The 23,653-nt window shown below is 37.0% G+C and overlaps 2 long non-coding RNA genes across 6 annotated transcripts in view; one reads left to right on the forward strand and one right to left on the reverse strand.

The window, feature by feature from the left end:
* LOC309855617 overlaps positions 1-23,653 on the reverse strand; it is a 128,403-nt gene that overhangs the window by 78,657 nt on the left and 26,093 nt on the right. For 3 of the 5 annotated variants that reach the window (XR_014306916.1, XR_014306917.1, XR_014306918.1), the window contains exons 2-3: positions 21,910-22,017; positions 19,643-19,926 (exon numbers count right to left, since the gene is read on the reverse strand). This is a non-coding gene — a long non-coding RNA (uncharacterized lncRNA). Of the gene's footprint in view, positions 1-7,380; positions 7,517-9,869; positions 10,786-19,642; positions 19,927-21,909; positions 22,018-23,653 lie in introns of those variants that run through there. The other 2 variants (XR_014306919.1, XR_014306920.1) reach the window with 2 other exon arrangements.
* On the forward strand, positions 13,687-19,927 carry LOC309855619. Its single transcript, XR_014306922.1, has 2 exons — positions 13,687-17,631; positions 17,874-19,927. It is a non-coding gene; the product is annotated as an uncharacterized lncRNA (long non-coding RNA).

Genomic DNA, 23,653 nt, shown 5'->3' on the forward strand with positions numbered 1-23,653 from the left:
ATATTTATCAATAATTACTTTGAATGTAAATGGATTAAAGGCTTCATTCAAAAGACACAGGATAACAGAATGGATAAAAAAAAAAACAAAACCCATCTATATGCTGCCTACAAGACTCATTTTAGACCTAAAGACACCTGCAGATTGAAAGTGAGAGGATGGAGAAGCCTCTTTCAAGCAGACATCAAAGAAAACCAGAGTCTAATACTTATATTGGACAAAACAGACTTTTAAAAAAGACTTTAACAAGAGACAAAGCAGAACACTATATTATCATAAAGGAGAAAATATAACAATAAAATATAACAATTGTAAATATTTATGCACCCAACATAGGAGTACCCATATATATAACAGTTAATAACAAACATAAAGGAAATAATTTCTAAAACCATGATGATAGTGGGAGACTTTAACACCTCACTTACATCAATGGACAGATCATCTAAACAACATCAAGGAAACAATGGCTTTGAATGACACACAGGAGCAGAAAGATTTAACAGATCTAGGCAGCAGCTCTTTTTGTCCATGGATCCTGTCCCCATGCTTTAATAAAATCACCTTTTTGCACTAAAAAAAAACAAAAAACCAAAAACAGATATATTCAGGACATTCCACCCTCATCAGCAGGATACACATTCTTTTCAAGTACACATGGAACATTTTCCAGAACAGATCACATATTAATTAGCACATTAAAAAAAAACCTCAACAAGTTCAAGAAGATCAAAATCATACCATGCATATTTTCTGACCACAATGCTATGAAATAGAAATCAACCACAAGAAAAAAATCTGGAAAGACCACAATACATGGAGGTTAAATAACATTATTAAACAATGAATGGGTCAACCAGGAAATCAAAGAAGAAATTTTTAAAAAAATACATGAAAACAAATTAAAATAAAAACATAATAATCCAAAACCTGTGGGATGAGGCAGGGGTTATAAGAAGGAAGATTACAGCAATACAGGCCTACCTCAAGAAGCAAAAAAAAAAAAAAAAAAAAAAAAAAAAAAAAAAAAAAAAAAAAAAAAATCAAGCGACCTAACCTTGCACTTAAAGGAACTAGATAAAGAACAAAACTAAAACCAGCAGATGGAAGAAAATAATAAAGATAAGGACAGAAATAAATGATAGAGATTAAAAAAAAAAACACACAACAGAACAGATCAATGAAACCAGGTCCTGATTCATTGTAAAAAAAGAAAACCAATAAAATCGATAAAGCTTTAGCCAGAATTATCAAGGAAAAAAGAGAAAGACTCAAATAAAATCACAAATGAGAGAAAAGAAATCACAACTAAAACTAAAGAAATGCAATCACAAGAGAATATTATGAAACACTGTATGTCAACAAACTGGACAGCCCAGAAGAGACGGATAAATTCCTAGAAACATATAAACTACCAAAACTGAAACAGGAAGAAACAGAAAATTTCAACAGACCATTAGATAATCAGCAAAGAAACTGATCTATAATCTAAAAACTCCCAACAAACTAAAGTCCAGGATCAGTTTCACAACCAAATTCTACAAAACATTTAAGGAAGAGTTAATACCTATTCTTCTCAAACTATTCCAAAAAATGCAAACGGGAGGAAAACTTCCAAAATCATCTTATGAGGCAAGCATTACCTAGATACCAAAACCAGATAAAGACACCACAAAAAAAGTACAGGTCACAATCTCAGGGTCATGGGATTGAGCCCCATGTCAGGCTCCATGGAGCCTGGAGCATGGAGTCTGCTTGGGATTCTCTCTCTCCCTCTTTCCCTCCCTGGCCCCTCTCCCCTCCCCCGCACACTCCCCTTCTCTTGCTCTCAAATAAATAAATGAATAAACCTTCCAAAAAAAAACCCCACAAAAGTACAGGCCCATATACCCGATAAACATGGATACAAAAATCCTCAACAAAATACTAGCAAACTAAATTCAACAATACATTTTAAAAATTATTTTTAGATTTTATTTATTTGACACAGAGAGAGAGAGTGCACAAGCAGGTGGAACAGCAGAGGGGCAGGGAAAAGCAGATTCTCTGCTAAACGGAGACCTTGATTGATGCAGAACTCGATCCCAAGATGCTGGGATAATGACCTAAGCTGAAGGCAGATGCTTCCAACTGAGCCACCCAGGCACCCATCAACAATACATTTATTTAAAAAGAAAAAAAAAATTATTCACCAAGAGTGACTGGGATTTATTCCTGGGTTACAAGGGTGGTTTATATCCACAAATTAGTCAATGTGAAAGATACATCACTAAATGAAAGAGTAAGAATCATATGTTTTCAATAGATACAGAAAAAGCATCTGACAAACCATCCATTCATGATAAAAACCCTCAGCAAAGCTGGTTTAGAAACCTATCTCAACAAGATAAGAGCCACCTACAAGGGGGAAAAAACAGCTAATATCATCCTTAAATGTCAGGAATAAGACAAGGATATCCATTCTCGCCACTTTTATTCAACATAGTACTAGAAGTCTTAGCCACAGAAATTAGACAACAAAAAGAAATAAAAGAAATCCAAATCAGGGAGAAAGAAATAAAACCTTCACTATTTGCAGATAACATAATATAGACGATATACAGAAAACCTAAAAGACTCCACCAAAAACCTGCTAGAACGGATCAACAAATTCAGTAAGGTTGCAGGATACAACATCAATGTACAGGAATCTGTTGCATTTCTATACACCAATAATGAAGCAACACAAAGAGAAATCAAGGCATCAATTCCATTTACAACTGTACCAAAAATCATAAGATACTTACAAATAAACCTAACCAGAGGTGAAAGAGCTATACTATGAAAACAATAATTAAAAACACTGAAGAAACTGAAGATGATACAAAGAAATGAAAAAACATCCCGAGCTCATGGATTAGAAAAACAAATATTATTAAAATGCCTATACTACCCAAAGCAATTTATGCATTTAATGCAATTCCTATCAAAATACCAGCAGCATGTTTCACAAAGCTAGAACAACTCTAAGATTTGTATGGAACCACAGAAGACCCCAAATAGCCAAAGCAATCTTAAAAAAGAAAAACAAAGCTGGAGGCATCACAATTCCAAACTTCTAGTTAAATTACAAATGTGTCGTGATCAAAACAGTATGGTACTGGCACAAAGACACAGAGATTAACAGAACAGAAAATCCAGAGATAAACCCACAATTATATCATCAATTAATCTTTGCCAAAGCAGGAAAGACTAACCAATGGGAAAGACAGCCTTTTCAACAAATGATATTGGGAAAACTGGAGAGCTACATGCAAAAGAATGAGACTAGACCATTTACTTACACCACTTACTTACACCACATACAGAAGTAAATTCAAAATGGATTAAAGACCTAAATGTGAGATCTGCCACCATAAAAGTCCTAGAAGCAAACATAGGCAGTAACTTCTTTAACACATCGGTTGTCAGTATCTTTTTAGAGAAGTCTCCTGAGGCAAGGGAAAACCAAAGTAAAAATAAGCTATTAGGACAACACTGAAATAAAAAGCTCTGAACAGCGAAGGAAATAATCAACAGAACTAAAAGGCAACCTACAGAATGGGAGAAGATATTTGCAAATAACATACCTGATAAAGGCTTAATATCCGAAATATATAAAGATATATACAATATATATATAAAATACAATATATATACAATATACAACTCAACAACCAAAAAACAATCAAATTTTATAAAAGGCAGACAATGGGGTGTTTGGGTGGTTCAGTCAGTTTAGCATCTGCCTTCGGCTCAGGTTATGATCCCAGGGTCTTGGGATCAAGCCCCACACCAGGCTCCTGCTTTGCGGGGAGCCTACTTCTCCCTCTCACTCTGCTTGCCACTCCCCCTACTTGTGCTTGCTCTTTCTGTCAAATAAATAAATCAAATCTTAAAACAAACAAATAAATAAATAGGCAGAAGACATTAACTGGTATTTTTCCAAAGACCTACAAATGGCTAACAGACAGATGAAAAGATGCTCATCATCTCTTATCATTAAAGAAATGCAAAAGTACAATGAGATGCCATGTGACACCTGTCAGAATGGCTAAAATCAACCACAGAACAACAGGTATCCGTGAAGATGTGGAGGAAAATGAACACTCATGCACTGTTGGTGGGAATGCCAACTGGTGCAGCTGCTCTGGAAAACAGTATGTAGGTTCCTCAAAAAGTTAAAAACAGAACTACCTTATGATCCAGTGATTGTACTACTGGGTATTTACCCCCAAGAATTCAAAAACACTAATTCAAAGGGCTACATGCACCTCTACTGTTATAGCAGCTTTACTCACAACAGCCAAAATATGGAAACAGTCCAAGTGTCCATCTTTTGATGAATGGATAAAGATAAGGTGGTATATACATACAATGGAGTATTATTCAGCCATAAAAGAATGAAATCTTGCCATTTCAACAACATGGATGGGGCTAGAGGGTATAATGCTATGTGAAATCAGTCAGAGGAGGACAAAAACCGTATCATTTCACTCACTCACTCAAACCATACCACTTCACTCAGAATTTAAGAAACAAAGCAAGCAAAGGGAAAAATAAGAGAAACAAATCAAGAAACAGATTCTTAATTATAGAGAACAAACTGATGGTTACCCGAGAGGAGGTGGGTGGGGGGACAGGTTAAATAGGTGATGGGGATCAAGGACTACACTTGTGATGAACACATGGGAATGCGACATATGGGAAACATTGAATCAGTATACTGAACACCTGAAACTAATACAACATTGTATGTTAACTGGAATTAAAATGAAAACTTAAATACTTCAGTATCTACTATCTTATATAATATGCCTTCCAGCAAAATTATAATGTATATAAAAACAAAGGGACAAAAAAATAGTGAAGAAAATGCAATCTTTTTTTTTTTTTTAAACATTTTATTTATTTATTTATTTGACAGACAGAGATCACAAGTAGATGGAGAGGCAGGCAAAGAGAGGTAAAGCAGGCTCCCTGCTGAGCAGAGAGCCCAATGCAAGGCTGGATCCCAGGAGCCTGGGATCATGACCTGAGCTGAAAGCAGAGGCTTTAACCCACTGAGCCACCCAGGAGCCCCAAGAAAATGCAATCTTCAAAACCAGATTGAGATATGAGATATAGAAACTAACAGTAAATTTAAAATAACTAGGATACGTTAAAAACATAGACAACAGGCCACATCACATAGGTAATAACAGAAGAGTTGGAAATTATATAAAAAAGAATCAAATGAAAATGGTAGAAATTAAAAACACATTGACAGAAATGAGTATGCCTGCTTTTAAGTACACTCAACAAAAATGAAGAATCGGGGAACTTCAACATAGGTCAACAGTAATTACCCAGTCTAAGATGCAAGCAGAAAGTAGAGCGGGAAAAATCATTCAGAACAGAACTATGGAGGCAGTAAGATCAGTGGTTACCATTGGGGGCTGAGGAGGAATAAATAGGTCAAAGACAGGATTTTCAAGGCAGAGACTGTATGATACTTCAGTGATGGATAAATATCGTAATACATTTGTCCAACCTGTGAGCCCTAATGACCTTAGATGATGATGTGTAAATAATGAAGGTTGTAACAGTTGGAACAAATGTACCACTCTGGTGGAGGATGTAGATAATGGGAGAGGTGATGCATGTGTGTGTGTGTGGGGGGGGGAATATATAGAAAACTTCTCTATCTTCCTCTCAATTTAAAACTGCCCTAAAAATAAATTGTTAAAAAAAAGTTGTCCATACTTTTTTAAGAAATAAATTTATCAATAAGCATTAGTATTGTGCCTTCAGTGCTCTTTCTAAAACTGTAGGTTTTCCTATGTTTTCTTCTAGATGTCATATAATTTCTCTGTGACTCATTTTAATTAATATTTGTATAATGAATGAAGTATGTGCTCACACTTTCTTTTGGCATGTGGCCCTCCAATTGTTTCAGCAGCTTTTGTTAAAGAGATTATCCTTTCAACATTGAATGGTCTTTGCATCTGTGTTGAAAATAATTAACTAGATTTCTGTAGATCTGTCTTTCACTATCATTGTCTTCCTCCTTTCACCAATACCAAATACTACTGATTACCATCTTTATCATGAGTCTATAAATAGTGTGTCCTTTCAAAATTTTTGAGACAGACAGGGAGAGTGAGAGGGAGTGGCAGACCCCCTGCTGAACACAGAGCCTGATATGGGTCTCGATCCCAGGTCCCTGAGATCATGACCTGAACAGAAGTCAGAGGCTTAACAGACTGAGCCACCCAGGCGCTTTGCCTTTCCAACTTGTTATTTTTTAGAACTGTTTCTTTGCATTTTCATATAAATTTTAGAATTAGCTAGCAATATCTACGAAAAGACCTTGCTGAGATTTTGACTGAGACAAACTAGTGAATATACAGATGAAATTCAGAATATCTGATATCTTACCAAATCTTCTGAATCAGGGATGTTGTATTAATCCCTTTATCTAAAACTTCTTTGATTTATTTTACTAACATTTTGTTGCTTTCAGTAAAAATTATAAAAGCAACAACAGAAAAAAAGGCACAAATGACCCGAAGAATCTTTACTGGTGATTTCTTATGAGAAACAATGAGGACCAGAGGCTTAGTTGTACAAAAAGTAGTAGTAGTAGTAGTGGTAGTAGTAGTACAAAAACTGCTAAAAGAAAAAAAGGGGGGGGGGGGGGACAAGCAAGAAGCTTATATCCAAGAAACTATCTTTCAATAATGAGAAAAAATTAAGACTGACAAAAAAGGACTAAGAGGGGGGTGCCTGGGTGGCTCAGTGGGTTAAAGCCTCTGCCTTCAGCTCTGGTTGTGATCCCAGGGTCCTGGAATGGAGCCCCACATCTGGCTCTCTGCTCAGCAGGGAGACAGCTTCCCTTCCTCCCTCTCTGCCTCCCTCTCTGCCTCCCTGTGATCTCTGTCTGTCAAATAAATAAAATCTTTAAAAAAAAAAATAAAAGGACTAAGAGAATTCAGTTAGTTGACACTGCCTTCGAAGAAAAAACCAAAGTTTTCAATTCAATTGAATTAAAGTCAAATTCCTATGAAGAAATAAAAAAGAAGCCCATATGAAGAAATAAACAGGCTCTGAAAAGTTAATTACACAGATAAACGTAAATGACAATATAATCTTTACTCCTTTTTTCTAAAATAATTTGAGAAAAAAAATAATTTAAGAGAACTGCATAAAAGATACAAGTATAATGTACATTATAATCTCTTGAGCAACAATTTTAAAATGAATTAAAAAATACACTAGAAATGAGCATTTCCTATTGCTATACATTCCAGCCAGCAACTGGAATTTTCAAGCTTTAAAAAATTTTAATCATTCTAATATGGGTATGGGGATTTCTCTCTCTTTTTTTTTTTAAGATTTTATTTATTTGACAGACAAAGATCACAAATAGGCAGAGAGACAAGTGGGGGGTGGGGGGGCAGGCTCCCTGCAGAGCAGAGAGCCCAATGCGGGGCTCCCAGGACCCTGGGATCATGACCTGAGCTGAAGGCAGAGGCTTTAACCCACTGAGCCACCCAGGCACCTGCAATTTCTCATTTTTTTTTTAACTGAATTCCTCCAACTGCAAATGAGCATCTTTTTATTTGCTCATTGGCCATTTCTGTATCTTCTTTGATGAGGTGTATGTTCAGATCTTTGCCCAATTTCTAATTGGGTTGTTTTCTTATTAATGAATTTAAAGAGTTCTTTGTATATTCAAGTCCTTTATCAGATATGGGTTTTGCAAAATTTTTTTCTAGCCTGTGGTTTGTCTTTTCATTCACTTGACACTGCTTTTTTTCAGAGCAAACATTTTTAATTTTAATAAAGTCCTGCTTACCAATTTCTTCTTTCATGAATTACACTTTTGATGTTGGATCTAAAACTGATCATCTAACCCAAGTTCACATATTCTTTTGTATTTGCTTTTAGAAGTCTTACAGTTTTCCATTTTGTATTTAAGGTCTAAGATCTATTTTGAGCGAATTTTTATTAAAAGTGTAATGTCTCTAGGTAAGTTTACTTTTTAAACTGTGAATATACAATTGGTTCCAACACTTTGAAAAGACCACCCTTTCACCACTGAGCACTCTGTCTGTCTTTGTCAAAGATGAGTTTACAATATTTGCATTAAGTCTCAGTTCTCTATTCTATTGATCTATATTCTGCCCTATCTTTGTAACTATACTTTTATAGTAAGTCTTGAAACAAATGGTGTGAGTCCTTCAACTCTTATGCTTCTTCCATACTACATTATTTGTTACAATGTTTGCCTTTCCATATAAAGCTCAGAATCAGTGTCACAAATGACGCCAAAGACATTAATAGGAAAATGAAGAAATACTACAAACAACTATATGCTCTCTCTGGGTCGAGATTGAGCACTGACTCAGCTCCTTGCTCAGTACAGAGTCTGCTTCAGATTTCCTCTCCCTCTCCTGCTCTGTCCCTCCCACTCATGCTCACTCACTCACTCAAATAAATAAATCTTTAAAAAAACAGCAACAACAACAACAAAAAAAACCCTCCAGACACTCAATAGACTGGGAAGTGCTTAACCTACTAAAAGGCATCTATGAAAGACCTCTAGCTAACAAAGACTGGAAAGAAGGAAAGTATGCCATCCCATTCCACACTGTATTGGAAGGCCTGCCAGTTCAATAAGCAAAGAAAAACTACCATAAGGCACACATGTTAGAAAGGAAAAAGTTAATCTGCAGGAAACATTACTATCCATCCAAAAAATCTCAAATAACCTACCCAAAAAACCCCCCCCCAAAACCCTCTTAGAATGAAAAAGTGAGTTTAGCAAGGTAGCAGAATATAAGGTCAATAGACAAGTCAATCATATTCCTATATACGGCTATAATTGGAATTCAAAGTGAAAAAAATAAAAATAATAAAATTTATAATATCATCCCCCAAAATAAAGTTATTATGTATAAATCTAACAAAATAGATGCAAGAACAGTATGTGGAAACAAAATATTAATAAAATATATCAAAACAAATCCAGAAAAATAGGGAGAAATATTATGCCCATGAATTGGAAAACTTAGTAAAATATCAATCAATCTCCCCAATTAATCTATAGATTCAATGCCATCCCAATCAAAATCTCAGCAACCTCTTTTTACAGATTTTTTTAAAAAGGTATTTTTGTAGATAAAAGGAACATTAATGTGGAAAGAGACCTTCTCTGACACACAGCACAAAGGAAAAACTTAACCTGAAGCTGAAATAGTCATTTAGGAAAACCAGAGGCTACTACCCTAGCCAAACAACTCTGCTCCCTAAGTGAGGGTGTCACACTGAGAAAAGCAGTCATTTCCCCTCCTCTCAGCTCTGGAGCAGCAATGCAGAGGCTGTGACAAGGGGCAGAGACAAGCTGTAACAGAGAGCTCAGAAGGTATCCCCAAGGGAATACATTGGGAATATATTTGGAATACACTGGGGGAGGGGGAGCAAAAAAAAAAAAAAAAAAAATCAATCCTAAGAATACTCCCAAGAACAACAGAAATTTTGCTGGTAAGCAGTTGAATGGAGACTGGTAAACATGAGAGCAACAAGCTAAAAAACACCAGTTAGAAGTTTACCAGAGAGAACCAGAGAAAGAGTGAGGTAACAGCATCCCTCTTGTGGTCTGTATATACACTATCAGACCACAATGGAATTAAATCAGAAATCAGTAACAGAAACATAAATGGAAAACCCCCAAATACTTGCAGATTAAATGACACAATCCTAACAATCTGTCAAAACACACACAAGGAGGGGCGCCTGGGTGGCTCAGTGGGTTAAAGCCTCCACCTTCAGCTCAGGTCATGATCCCAGGGTCCTGGGATAGAGACATCTGGCTCTCTGCTCAGCAGGGAAGCTGCTTCCCTTCCCCTCTCTCTGCCTGCCTCTCTGCCTACTTGGGATCTCTGTCTGTCAAATAAATAAAAAATCTTTAAACACACACACACACAGACAGACACAGACACACACACACACGGAGAAACAGACAATCTTATTAGGCCAGTATCTATTAAAGAAACGGAATCAATAATTAAACTTCCAAAACAGAAAGCATCACACCCAAATGGATTCACTGGTGAATTCTACCAAACATTTTTTTTTAAAGATTTTATTTATTTATTTGACAGAGAGAAATCACAAGTAGTCGGAGAGGCAGGCAGAGAGAGAGAGAGGAGGAAGCAGGCTCCCTGCTGAGCAGAGAGCCCCATGCGGGACTCGATCCCAGGACCCTGAGATCATGACCTGAGCCGAAGGCAGTGGCTTAACCCACTGAGCCAGCCAGGCACCCCTCTACCAAACATTTAATAAAATAGAATACCCAATCTCTAAAGTCTCTTTCAGAAAATAGAAGCAGAGGAAATACTTCATTCTATGAGGCCAACACTACCCTAACAGTGAAATGAAGAACATTACCAGAAAAAAATACAGCATATCAACATTTCTCATTAATAAAGATGCACAAATACCCAACAAACTAGCGAACTGAATTCAAAAATATAATTATACACCATGACAAGCTGTATGTCTCAAGTATGCAAGCCTAATTCAACATTAGAAAATCAATGTGGGACGCCTAGGTGGCTCAGTTGGTTGGACGACTGCCTTCGGCTCAGGTCATGATCCCGGAGTCCCGAGATCGAGTCCTGCATCAGGCTCCCAGCTCCACGGGGAGTCTGCTTCTCTCTCTGACCTTCTCCTCACTCATGCTCTCTCTCACTGTCTCTCTCTCAAATAAATAAATAAAATCTTTAAAAACAGAAAAAAAGAAAATCAATGTAAACTATCACATTAATAACTAAAGAAGAAAAATCAAAAAGATAGTATCAATAGATGCAGAAAAATCATTTGATAAACCCCCACACCCATTCATGATTAAAAATGCTCAGCAAATTTGGAATGTAGAACTTCCTCAACTTAATAATGAGCTTCTACAAAATAAATACAGTTAACATCATACTTAATGGTGAGAAACTGGAAGAATTCCCACAAAATTCAAGAAGGTAAGGATGTCTATCTCTCACTACTCCTTTTTTTAATTGCACTAGAAGTCCTAACTAATGCAAAAAGACAAGACAAGAAAAGGAATACAGACTGGGAAGAAAGAAATATGACTGTCTTTGTTCACTGATGATATGGTAGTCTATGTAAAAAAATCCTACTAAAGAACCGACTAAAAAAACCAAATTGGAGCTAAGAAGCAATTACACCAAAGCTGCAAGATACAAGGTTAATATACAAAATCAACAGCTTTCCTAGAGACCAGAAATAAGTGGAATTTGAAGTTAAAAACACAATACTGGTTACACTCATATCACCCAAAATTAAATACTTAGGTGTAAATCTAACAAAACATATACAAGATCTATATGGGGAGGGGCGCCTGGGTGGCTCAGTGGGTTAAAGCTTCTGCCTTCGGCTCACGTCGTGATTTCAGGGTCCTGAGATCGAGCCCCGCATTGGGCTCTCCACTCGGCGGGGAGCCTGCTTCCCCCTCTCTCTCTGCCTGCCTCTCTGCCTACTTGTGATCTCTCTCTGTCAAGTAAATAAATAAAATCGGGGAAAAAAAAAAAAAAAGATCTATATGGGGAAAACTGCAACACCCAGATGACAGACATCAAAGAACTGAAAAATGGAAACATATTACAGATAGATAGGAAGACTAAATACTAATCTTCATCGACTCATGATGAGGTTATATCCCCCCAAAAAACTCATCATAAGTTGAAAATATAAGTATACAATGTGTTTAATACATCTAACCTACTGAACATTATTGCTTAGCCTAGCCTAACTTAAACATGCTCAGAACAATTATACTAGCCTATATTTGGGCAAAGTCATCTAATACAAAGCCCATGTAAAGTGCTGAATATATCTCATGTAATTTACTGAATAATGTTCAGAAAGTGAAAAAAAACCAAAATGGCTGTATGGGTACAGACTGGTTTTAAATGTATTGGTTGTTTATCCTTATCATCTCATGGCTAGAAGATCACTGCCACTGCCCAGTATCACGAGAGTATCATACTAGATACTGCTAGCCCAGAAAAAGATCAAAGTTTAAAATTTGACGTACAATTTCTACTAAATGTGTATCACCTTTCTACTACCATAAAGTTGGAAAATCTAAGTTGAACCATTGTAAATTGGGGACCATCTGTATTGTCAAGATGTCAATTCTTTCCAATTTGTTTCAACATACTCAATGTAATCCCAGTCAAAATCCCAGCAAATTATTCTACATATTATCAACAAACTGATTCTAGAGTTTATATGGAGAAGTGAAAGATCCAGCATAACTAATGCAATACTGAAGAATAACAGTGTTGTAGGACTGACACTGTCTGACTTCAAGACCTGCTGTAAAGCTACAATAATCAAGACACTGATACTGCAGAAGGAATAGACAAATAGATGAACAGAACAGAAAGCCTAAGCCCAGAAAGAGACTCACACAGACACAGTCAACTGATCTCTGACAAAACAGCAAAGGTCATTCAGTAGAAAACAGTGTCACCCATAAGTGGTGACTGCATAACTGGATATCCACATGTGAAATTAACTCAAAATGGGTCACAGACCTAAATATAAAATGCAAAACTATGAAACTCCTAGAAAGAAACACAGAAAAATCTAGATGAATTTGGATATGATGAAGACTTTCTAGATATACCAAGATCTATGAAAAAAAATTTTAATAAGCTGGACTTCATTAAAATTCAAAACTAACGCTCTGCAAAAGATGAACAAAAAAAGGGCACAGACTAAAATATTTGTAAAAGTCATTATCTGATAAAAGACTATTATTCAAGGGCACCTGGGCAGCTCAATCCATTGAGCGCCTGCCTTTAGCTCAGGTAACTATCTCAGGGTCCTGGGACTGAGTCCCATGTCGGGCTCTCTGCTCAGCAGGCAGTCTGCTTCTCCCTCTCATTATCCCTCTGTGCCCTTCCTCCGCAAATAAATAAATAAAATCTAAAAAGACTTTAACAAGGAGATACCACTATATACCTATTACAATGATCAAAATCTGGAACTCTAAGAACAACAAATACTAAAGAGGTTGTGAAGCAAAAGGAATGGTATAGCCACTTTGTAAGACAGTTAGCTTCTTTTTTTTTTTTTTTAAAGATTTTATTTGTTGATTTGACAGACAGAGATCACAAGCAGACAGAGAGGCAGGCAGAGAGAGAGAGAGGGAAGCAGGCTCCCTGTTGAGCAGAGAGCCCGATGCGGGACTCAATCCCAGGACCCTGAGATCATGACCTGAGCCGAAGGCAGCGGTTTAACCCACTGAGCCACCCAGGCGCCCAGTTTGTTAGCTTCTTAAAAGATTAAACATACTCTTATAATACAATTCAATAATCACACTTCTTGGTATTTACCTAAAGGAGCGGAACACTTACATCCACACAAAAACGTGCACACAGATGTTTCCAGCAGCTTTATTCATTAACTGCCAAAACTTGGACACAATCAAGACATCCCTCTATAAATGAATGAATGAACTGGTACACTGAGATAACGGAATATTCAGGGCTCAAAAAGAAATGCGCTATCGAGCCATGCCAAGCAGGAACCTTAGATGTGTATTACTAAGTGCACGAAGTCAATGTGAAGACTACATAATGTATGTGATTCCAACTACCTGATATTCTGGAAAAGACAAACTCATCAAGACTGTAAAAAGATCTGTGGTTGCCTGAGGCTAAGGGAGAGAGAAGCACAAACTGGCAGAGCACAGGGGATGTTTAGGGCAGTGATGGGAAAACCAAGAAACTAGAAGAGCCAGAACAGTTTTGGGGGAAAAAACTACAACTGGAGCACTCACAATACCTGTTTTCAAAACTTATGCAGTATTAGCAAAATGACAGACAAAGAGATCAGTGGAACAAAACAGTGTGTCTAGAAATAGACCCACACGTATATGGTCAATTAATTTGTGGCACTGATTGATGTAAAACAAGTGCAAGGGAAAAAACAAAGAACTGTCAACAAACAGTACTGGAATTATCAGAGAATGAGGAGAAAGGGCTAACTATAAAGGAGCATGAGAAAAATTTTTTACGTTATGAAACAATTTTATATCTTGACTACAGTGATAGTTATACACCGAAGCCCTTTGTGAAAACTCAGAAGTATAAAACTAAGGAGAGTGAATTTTATATTATTTAAATTACACTTCAGTAAACTTAAATATTTAAAAGCTAGATACTACATAGGGAGAAAGTAAAAATCGTAATATAAATACATTAAGGTAATAGAAAGGACCAGCAGTTGAGTATGTATATAATATAGCTGAATTCAGGGTGGGAGTAAGAAAGGTATGTGTATGAAGGAGAGTTAAATATTATCCAGGGTGGGAAGTCAATAGATAATGGCTAAAATGAAAAATTTTTTTAAAAAGTTATATTAGCATATTATTTAGATACAATAGAAAAACTGAAATTTCAGCATGATTTGGTTTGCTCTGAGAATGGAAAAGTAAGGGATGAGGGAAATCAGACAACTGTGTTTTATTTAAACAACCTTATAAAGCTATATAACTCTACCATATGATAGATCTTTTATTTTTAAGTTTAAATCAAAAGAAGTACATCTACATCTTGAGCATGTGCCATGAGTTCTCTGGTAACATTAAACTATTGTTTAGTTAACCTATAAACTGCATTTTACATAAAGTTTAGAATCACTTCAAGGAAGCACAAGATGGGAATGTGGAGACTTCCAAATATGAAGGAACAGCTTATTCTCTACGTCCAAATATTACTTAAACAAACAACTAAGTAGCTACCTAGTGTAAAACTGCAACTCAATCCCTGGACTCTTTGAGGCTGGGCATTCACCACAGGAGTAATTCTGGAGTTCCATTCCCTACCAGTTAGGAAGACTGAAACTATTCCACTACAAAAACCTGGTATGTAGTATGACAAAGGTAGGCCCTGATCACCTATGCTTTCACCAAACTGGAGCTTTCCTCGAACCTCCTATTCTCAGTCTATATGACTAGCCTTCATTCCTATTAGGAGTCTTGCTCTGTATCTCGATCTTTTTTTTTTTTTAAAGGATTTTTAAGATTTTATTTATTTATTTGACAGAGAGAGACACAGCGAGAGAGGGAACACAAGCAGAAGGAATGGGAGAGGGGGAAGCAGGATCCCCACAGAGCAGGGAGTCCAATGTGGAGCTTGATCCCAGGACCCCAGGATCATGACCTAAGCTGAAGGCAGATAGATGTTTAAAGACTGAGCTACCCAGGTACCACCCCCCCACCCCAACCCCCCCCACCCCCACCTCAATCTTTTGTTTTGGGTCCTGCACCAATCTAAACCAACCATCAGGGAACGACAATCTGTCTGCCTGACTAACATAACTACCTAGAAGTATCTGCTGAAATGCTCTACCTACCAATTTGGATCCCATCTCCCTAAACATCGAGCCAGATCAGACATATATCTGCCATGTTCCCTACCCTCAAACATGAACTTCAGACCAGTGGTTTTAAAGCTTTTAGAAGAGTTTATACTCTTAAGACTACTGAGAAAACAAAGAGCTTTAGTTGATTTATTTACAAGTAAACTAAAAAGCCTTTTAAATACTTAAAATACCTATTTAATAATGAATTTAGTGATTAACTTAATCAATTAACTTAAATGGTTAATGTTACTTATAATTCTAACCCTAACTCTAATATATCACATACATAACAAATTTTACATAATGAATTTTTGTGCAAAATGACTGTACTTTCAAAACCAAATAACCCTAGCAATGAATAGCATTGTCTTACATATATTTATGTATGTTTGCAATTCTCAGTAATGCTTGGTTTAATAGAAGACAGCTGGAACCTCATATCTGCTTCTCCATTTGAGCTATTATGAAATGTTTTGCTTGGGTGGAAATAGATGAAGAAAGTCCTACTGACATGAAGTTGAAAAATAAATATATTAATATCTTTTCAGATAATTATGAATATTCTCCAATGGTACTATACCAAAACTCAACAAGTGATAGTTTCTCAAAGATCAGCTGAAACGTAGGAATCTATGACTTATATTTTGTTATTTTAAAATTCACTGGTCTTGCCCTTTCAATGAATATTTAACCCATGCATGATTGTGGAACACCCTACAAGGATCATTTGGAAAATATTGGTTTACTGAGTCATGCAGATCCTCAAAATGTTGCACATATCATTAGATGTTATTTTAAAAATCATATTCATTAAAATATCTCATGTAGCGGCACCTGGGTGGCTCAGTGGGTTAAGCCTCTGCCTTCCGCTCAGGTCACGATGCCAGAGGTCTTGGGATCAAGCCCCACATTGGGCTCTCTGAATAGTGGGGAGCCTGCTTCCCCTCTCTCTCTGCCTGTCTCTCTGCCTACTTGTGATCTCTGTCAAATAAGTAAAATCTTTTTTTTTTTTAAATCTCATGTTGGGCGCTTGGGTGGCTCAGTGGGTTGAGCCTCTGCCTTCGGCTTGGGTCGTGATCTCAGGGTCCTGGGATCAAGTCCCGCATTGGTTTCTCTGCTCAGTGGGGAACCTGGTTCCTCCTCTCTCTCTGCCTGCCTCTCTGCCTACTTGTGACCTCTGTCAAATAAATAAATAAAATCTTTAAAAAAATAAATAAATAAATAAATCTCATGTTATCACAAAAATCTTAACTGTAAGTAAGCATTAGTGAAACTATAAAGCTCATACAGATGGACATAAGTTCACAAAAATTCTAAAATTTTGTTTGAAATCCAAAATTTTAAATGGGTAACAAATACTATCAATTGTTTTCCTTGAAAGGAGAAGCTCACTTATATACTTAAAAAATATATATATACTTAAAAGTCAAATATAAAAACCCATAGTTTCTCTAACAGTTATTCTACTAAGTAAACTGTTTTAAGTGAAAAAATTGAATAGCAGTTTTCTATGATGCTACAGATGATTTTCCAAGGCAATCACCATAACTCAGTATGCAGAAGTGATTCATGCTTACTGTCCTTTTTAATCACACAATATTAAGACATGTACTCATGGGTCTATATTTAATATAATTTAGTAACATTTTGCTCAAAAACATTATTTTTAAATATTGACCATTTTTTCACCTTTGTTTTTAGTACAAGTGCATGGTGAAGAATACAATGACCACTGGTACAATTTGGTACCTCTGTTCTCAGGCAGAAGCAGATTTATTTTCCACTGCTTTAACACCATCAGTGCAGATATCAACACAGTAAAAGTAAAGTAACAACTTAGTACTATCCTGAAAATATCTTCCACTCTGCAGTTCCCTCAAAAAGTCCAAACACTGAAAATTGTATTATACTGTTGGCCACCACCTCGGATGTTATGTTCCCCTAGATGTGCCAATTCCTCTATTATGGCTTACTGCCCTTTCCCAACAGTACTACTGACATCTACACCAGTCTAAGCAATGACAATTTCACTATTATTTCATCTGTTTTGTCGAAAACAAGAGATTAAAAAAAAACACTATGCTTCATTTCCAAATCAATAAGGCTTTCTCACTCCTCCCAGGAACCACTAAAGCTGTGTCTTCTGAATAGGTGAGTTTTCTCAATTAGCTGAGGGTTTACACAATATGCAAACTTTTTTTTAACTTTAGAAGAGAATCCTGGGCGCCTGGGTGGCTCAGTGGGTTAAGCCGCTGCCTTGGGCTCAGGTCATGATCTCAGAGTCCTGGGATAGAGTCCCACATCGGGCTCTCTGCTCAGCAGGGAGCCTGCTTCCTCCTCTCTCTCTGCCTGCCTCTCTGCCTGCTTGTGATCTCTCTCTGTCAAATAAATAAATAAAATCTTAAAAAAAAAAAGAGAATCCTAAAATGTGTAACATACTTTTCTGACTAACAAAACTGAAGATGTAACTATAACTTAACCTTTTCTAGACGCCCTCTACATTAAACTGTCCCAAACTATTTTATATGTATTTGCCTCCTTACCTGCAGTCAGGCTATGAGCTGCACTTATAGGAACAATCAATTATTCATGCTATCACTCCTCTCCTACTTTCAAAATCTGTCATGGACCTGGAAACCAGATTTATTAGAATTATATATCAAGGTTCCAGGTGAGAGATTCACTGAAATGAATTCAATATGAGCTCTAGTGCAGACACTGCTGTACCTCTTTTACTCAAAATGCTTTTTATTCTACTTTTGAGCTGTGTTCAAAACACATTAACTGGCTAAACAGCTGAGTTTCAGACATTAAGATGATACTATACTTGCACACTGAAAATGAAGCCTTGGGATGCCCGGGTGGCTCAGTCAGTTAAGGGTTGGCCTTTGGCTCAGGTCATGATGCCAGGGTCCTGGGGTCAAGTCCTGTATTGGGCTCCTTGCTCAGTGGGAAGCCTACCTTCTCCCTCTGCTTGCCACTGTTTCTGCTTGTGCTCATTCGCATGCTCTCTCTCTCTGACAAATAAAATCTTAAAAAAAAAAGTTTTCTTTTAAAAAAAAGTTACAAAAAAAAAAAAAATGAAACCTTGTCCAGATAACTTGAAATCTATAAAGGTTTGATAAATCAGTAATTCAAGACCAGAGATTTTTATAATTAAACCTGTAATTTTAAGATAAATGTACATTCATATGCAGTTCTTAGAAATAATACAAAGATAACCCTTTTACTGTCTACCCACATTACTCCAACAGCAACAGCTTACAAAACCAAACTACAATATCACCACCACCACCAGGATATTTTTATTAATAGTCAGATGCAGACTTTTTTTTTTAAATTTTATTTATTTGAGAGAGTGAATGGGCAAGAGAGTACATGAGCAGGGGTGAGGGGCAGGGGACAGAAGGTGGTGATTAACAGACTCCTTGCTGAGCAGGGAGCCTGACTCAGGGATTGGATCCAGGATCATGATCTGAGCAAAGGCAGAGGCTTAACTGACTGAGCCACCCAGGTGCCCCCAGAGCACTTTCTTTAACACAAAGATATTTCATGTGATCTTACAACTCATCACCCTTCTGAACCCAACCCCATCCCTGAAACTTAATAACCACTACTCTATTTTCCATTTCTATGATTCTGTCATTTTCAGAATACTATATAAATAATACCTTCTACAATTGGATTTTTTCACCTGGCATAATTCTCTGGAGATTCACCCAAGTTGTTGTATGAATTTCATTCTTTTTTATTGCTAAGTGATTACACATATCAAAAATTTAGCTAAGCTTCTCTATATTGCTGCCTCAGCATCCATTTTGTTTGGCTAAACAGGCCTGAAGGGGCCTTAAACTGACATTTGCTCTTCATGCAAACACATGCCCTAGATAACAACCTACACAGTCACAACTATGTTAGTCCTGATACAACTTCCCCAATGGCGCTGTGATAGTCTCCCTTGCCTCCCAGGGCTTTTCCCTTGTGCAACCCTTGTATTAGACCCCTGAAAAGCTTACCAAAACCTTGCATTTCTAGGCTTGAATCGACCAATCCAGTCTTAGCCCAGAAATCCCAAAGCACTACCTACAAACCCTAACAAAGGTATGTGCCCCAGGTCCTGACCTGCCGTCTACCTGCACCGTCTTGACTTCTTCATGTGGCTCCTCAAGATGCGTGGTGTACTTACCTCCAAGGACCTGTGAGTAATGAACTCTCTATTTCCAATTTTCCTTGTGGTCTCTTATAGCACCTGGGCTCACCATCAAACATCCCAAGGGTTTTACTTAACATATGTTAATTTGGGGCGCGTGGATGACTGTCGGTTAAGCATCCCACTCTTGGTTTCCATTCAGGTTATGATCTCATGAGTTGTGGGATTGAGCCGGTTCCGTGCTTGGCAGGGAGTCTGCTTGGAGATTCTCTCCTTCTGCCTCTCCTCCTGCTCTGTCTCTCTTAAGTAACTAAATGCATCTTGGGGGAAAAAAAAAAAAGTTAAATTAACAACTTGCAATGAACATATCACAATTTCTTAAAGGCATCCAACCATTAAAAGACATCTGGAAGGGGGTGCCTGGGTGGCTTAGGTGGTTAAGCATCTGCCTTCAGCTCAGGTAATGATCCCAGGGCTCTGGGATCCACCCTTGCATCCTCTGGCTCCCTGCTTAGCAGGGAGTCTACTTCTCCCTACCCCCTCTGCCCCTCCCCTAACCCCACTTTTAAGAGAGCTTGCTCTCTCTTAAAAAAATAAAATCTAAAAACTGAAAGAATTTTTTAAAAAATTAAAAATAAAAGACATCTTGGAATTTCTACACTGTCACTATTATGAATAAGATGCTATAAACATTCATACACAGGTTTGTGTGTGAATATAAATTTTCATTTCTCTGGGATTTATTTTTTATACTCAAGGGTGTAACTGCTGGATTATACAGTAGTTGCATGTTTAATATAATAAGAAACCGCTAAACTTTCCAGAATAGCTATATCATTTTACATTCCCATCAAAAACATGAGTAATCCCGATTCTCTGTATTCAATACTTGACGTTACCACTATTTTTCATTTTATTATTTTAATCTATTTCCTCATGCTTTCATCTTCATTTTAAAAATGGCTAATGGGGGCACCTGGGTGGCTCAATGGGTTAAAGCCTCTGCCTTCAGCTCAGATCATGATCCCAAGGTCCTGGGATTGAGCCCTGCATCAGGCTCTCTGCTCAGCAGGGAGCCTGCTTCCCTCTCTCTCTGTCTCTCTCTCTGCCTACTTGTGTTCCCTCTCTCTCTGTGTCAAATAAATAAAATCTTTTTAAAATAAATAAATAAATAAATAAATAGAAATGGCTAGTAATGTCAAACAGCCCTTCCTTTTCAAATGTGCCATCTGCTCATCTTCTTCCTTAAAATATCCCTTCATGTCTTTTGTCCATGTTCTAATTGGATTGACAGGCTGGTTTTTTACTATTTGGTTTCTAGATTTTTAATGTATTTGTAACTAAATAATACCAGTATTTACATGGAGGATTCACAGTTCACAAATAAATTCTTGCCACTCTGTAGCTTCTCTTTACATGCTCTTACCAGTCTTCAGCAGAATAAGAGTTTTTAGTTTTCATGAGGTTTAATTAATCAATTTTTCCTTTTACAGGTCATGTTTTTGAAGTATATGAACTCCTGGAGCCCCTGGATGGCTTGGTCAGTTGAGTAGCTGCCTTAGGCTCAGGTCATGATCCCAGGGTCCTAGGATCGCTGAGAGCCTGCTTCACCCTCTCCCTATACCTGATGCTCTGCCTACTTGTGCTATCTCTCTGTCAAAAAGATAAAAACCTTAAAAAAAAAAAAAAAAGTATATGAACTCCTTGTCTACCCCAAGATTCTGAGGATTTTCTCCTGTTTTCTTCTAGAAGTTTTATAGTTTTAAGTTTTACGTTTTACACTGAGTCTAGAGTTTGTTTTTTGTTCTTTTTATACAAGGTGTGAAACTTAGGTCAAGACTCTTTTTTCCCCCCTATGGATGTCCGGTTGCTCAAGGACCATTGTTGAAAAGGCTCCTTCTCTACTCCACTATTTTTCTGCATTTGTCAAAATCAGGTGGGCATAACTGTATCTATTTCTCAGTTCTTGATTCTGTCATACTGATAAGTATGTGTCTATCCCTCTACCAGCATAACACTATCTTGATTATTCTAAATATACAGTAGACATTAATAAGAGATAGAATGATTCTACCAATTCAGTTTTTTTCAAGATTGTTTCAGCTATCTAGGGCCTTTGCTTTTTCATATAAGTTTTATCATTTTTTAAAAGATTTTATTTATTTATTTATTTATTTATTTGACAGATAAAGCACAAGCAGGAGGGGAAGGAGATCCTGGGACCCCAAGATCATGACCTAAGCTGAAGGCTGATGCTTAACCGACTGAGTCATCTAGACACTCCAAATTCATTAATTTCTTACCTTATTATTTCCTTCCTTTAGCTGGTTTGGGGTTAATTATGCTTTTTTTTTCTTTTTTAGTTTCTTGAAGTGGGAAGTTGATTATAGAATTGACCCCTTTTCCCATTTCTAAAAAAAAGAAAGAAAATAAAGAAAAAGAAAGTACTTCGTGGTATAAATTCTTCTCCATACAATGCTTTAATACTTTGTCTCACATATTTTGATAACTATGCTTACATGTCCTTTCAGATAAATAAACATATATACGCATATATTTAAAATTCCCCTTGAAACTTTAACTTTGATCCACAGATTAAGAGTGATGATTAATATCCAACTAGTTAGAGTTCCTTATTTTTGCTTTTAATTTTTAGTTTGAATCTATTATAGTCAGAATATACTCTGTATGATTTCAGTTATTTTAAATTTGGTGAGGTTAAGTTTGGTTTATGTTGGTAAACCTCTTTTTTAATTTGAGAGTGCGAATGAGCCTATGCAAGCCCCGGAGGGGCGGGGCGGGGGGAGACTCATGCAGACTCCACACTGAGCATGGGGCCCAATGTGGGCTCAATCTCATAACCCAAGATCATAACCTGAGACAAAACCAAGAGTCAGATACTTAGCCAACTGAGCCTCCCAGGCACCCCTAAATCTTCTGAATAGCACAGAAAACACTATAAAATAGTATGTATTTATTATTCAGCAACAAAAAGAAATGAGCTATCAACTCAAGAGGCACAGAGGATTGCTACATGAAAGAAGTAAAGTGAAAAGGCTATATAATGTATGATTCCAACTGTATGAGATTCTGGTAAAGGCACAACAATGAACATAGTAAAAAATATTAGTAGTTGTCAGGAGTTTGAAGGGTGGGATGGACGAAAAGGTGGGAATACAGGGGATTTTTAGGGCAGTGTAACTACTTTGTAGGATTCTGTAATGGTGAATGCATATAATTTTAAATTTATCAAAAACAAATATAATATATAAAGCAGAGTGAGCCCCAATGTCAACTATAGATCTTAGTTAATAATATATCAATACTGGCTCAACTGTAATAAATGTACCATACAAATACAAGATAGCAATAATAAAGGAAACTGGTTTTATCTGGGGGGGGGGGGGGTGTTTTCAGAGGATATATGGAAACTATATTTTCTCAATTTTTCTATAAACATAAAACTAAAAAATAAACCCTAGTAATTAAAAATAATTAATGTATATTCTTCAGTTGTTGTATGATGTGTTCTATAAATGCCAATTAAATCTCGTTGGTTTACTGTACTGTTACCTTTTTTTTTTTTTTTAAGATTTTATTTACTTGACAGAGAGAATACAAGCAAGAGGAGTGGCAGGCAGAGGGAGAGGGAGAAGCAGGCTCTCGGATGAGCAGGGAGACTGATGCGGGGCTTGATCCTGGGACTCTGGGATCAGGACCTGAGCCAAAGGCAGACACTTAACCAAGTGCCCCACCTAGGTGCCCCACTGTTGAATTCTTCTAAACACATACTGATATTCTGTCTCGTTGTTCCACCAATTGTGAAGAGTGCTGAGTCTTACAATTCTTCTGTTTGGTACATGCACTTCAGAACTGCCGTGTTTAGTTTTTTTTTTTTTAAAAGAGAGAATCCAAGTGGGAGAGTAGAGGAGGAGGGGCAGAGGGAGAGGCAGAGAATCTTAAGCAAACGCTGCATTGAGGGAAAAGCCCGATGTGGGGCTCAATCTCATGACTGAGATGGTGATCTGAGTAGAATTCAAGAGTCAG

Source organism: Mustela nivalis, assembly GCF_964662115.1.
Source record: "Mustela nivalis genome assembly, chromosome: X".
In the NCBI taxonomy this organism is placed as follows: domain Eukaryota; kingdom Metazoa; phylum Chordata; class Mammalia; order Carnivora; family Mustelidae; genus Mustela; species Mustela nivalis.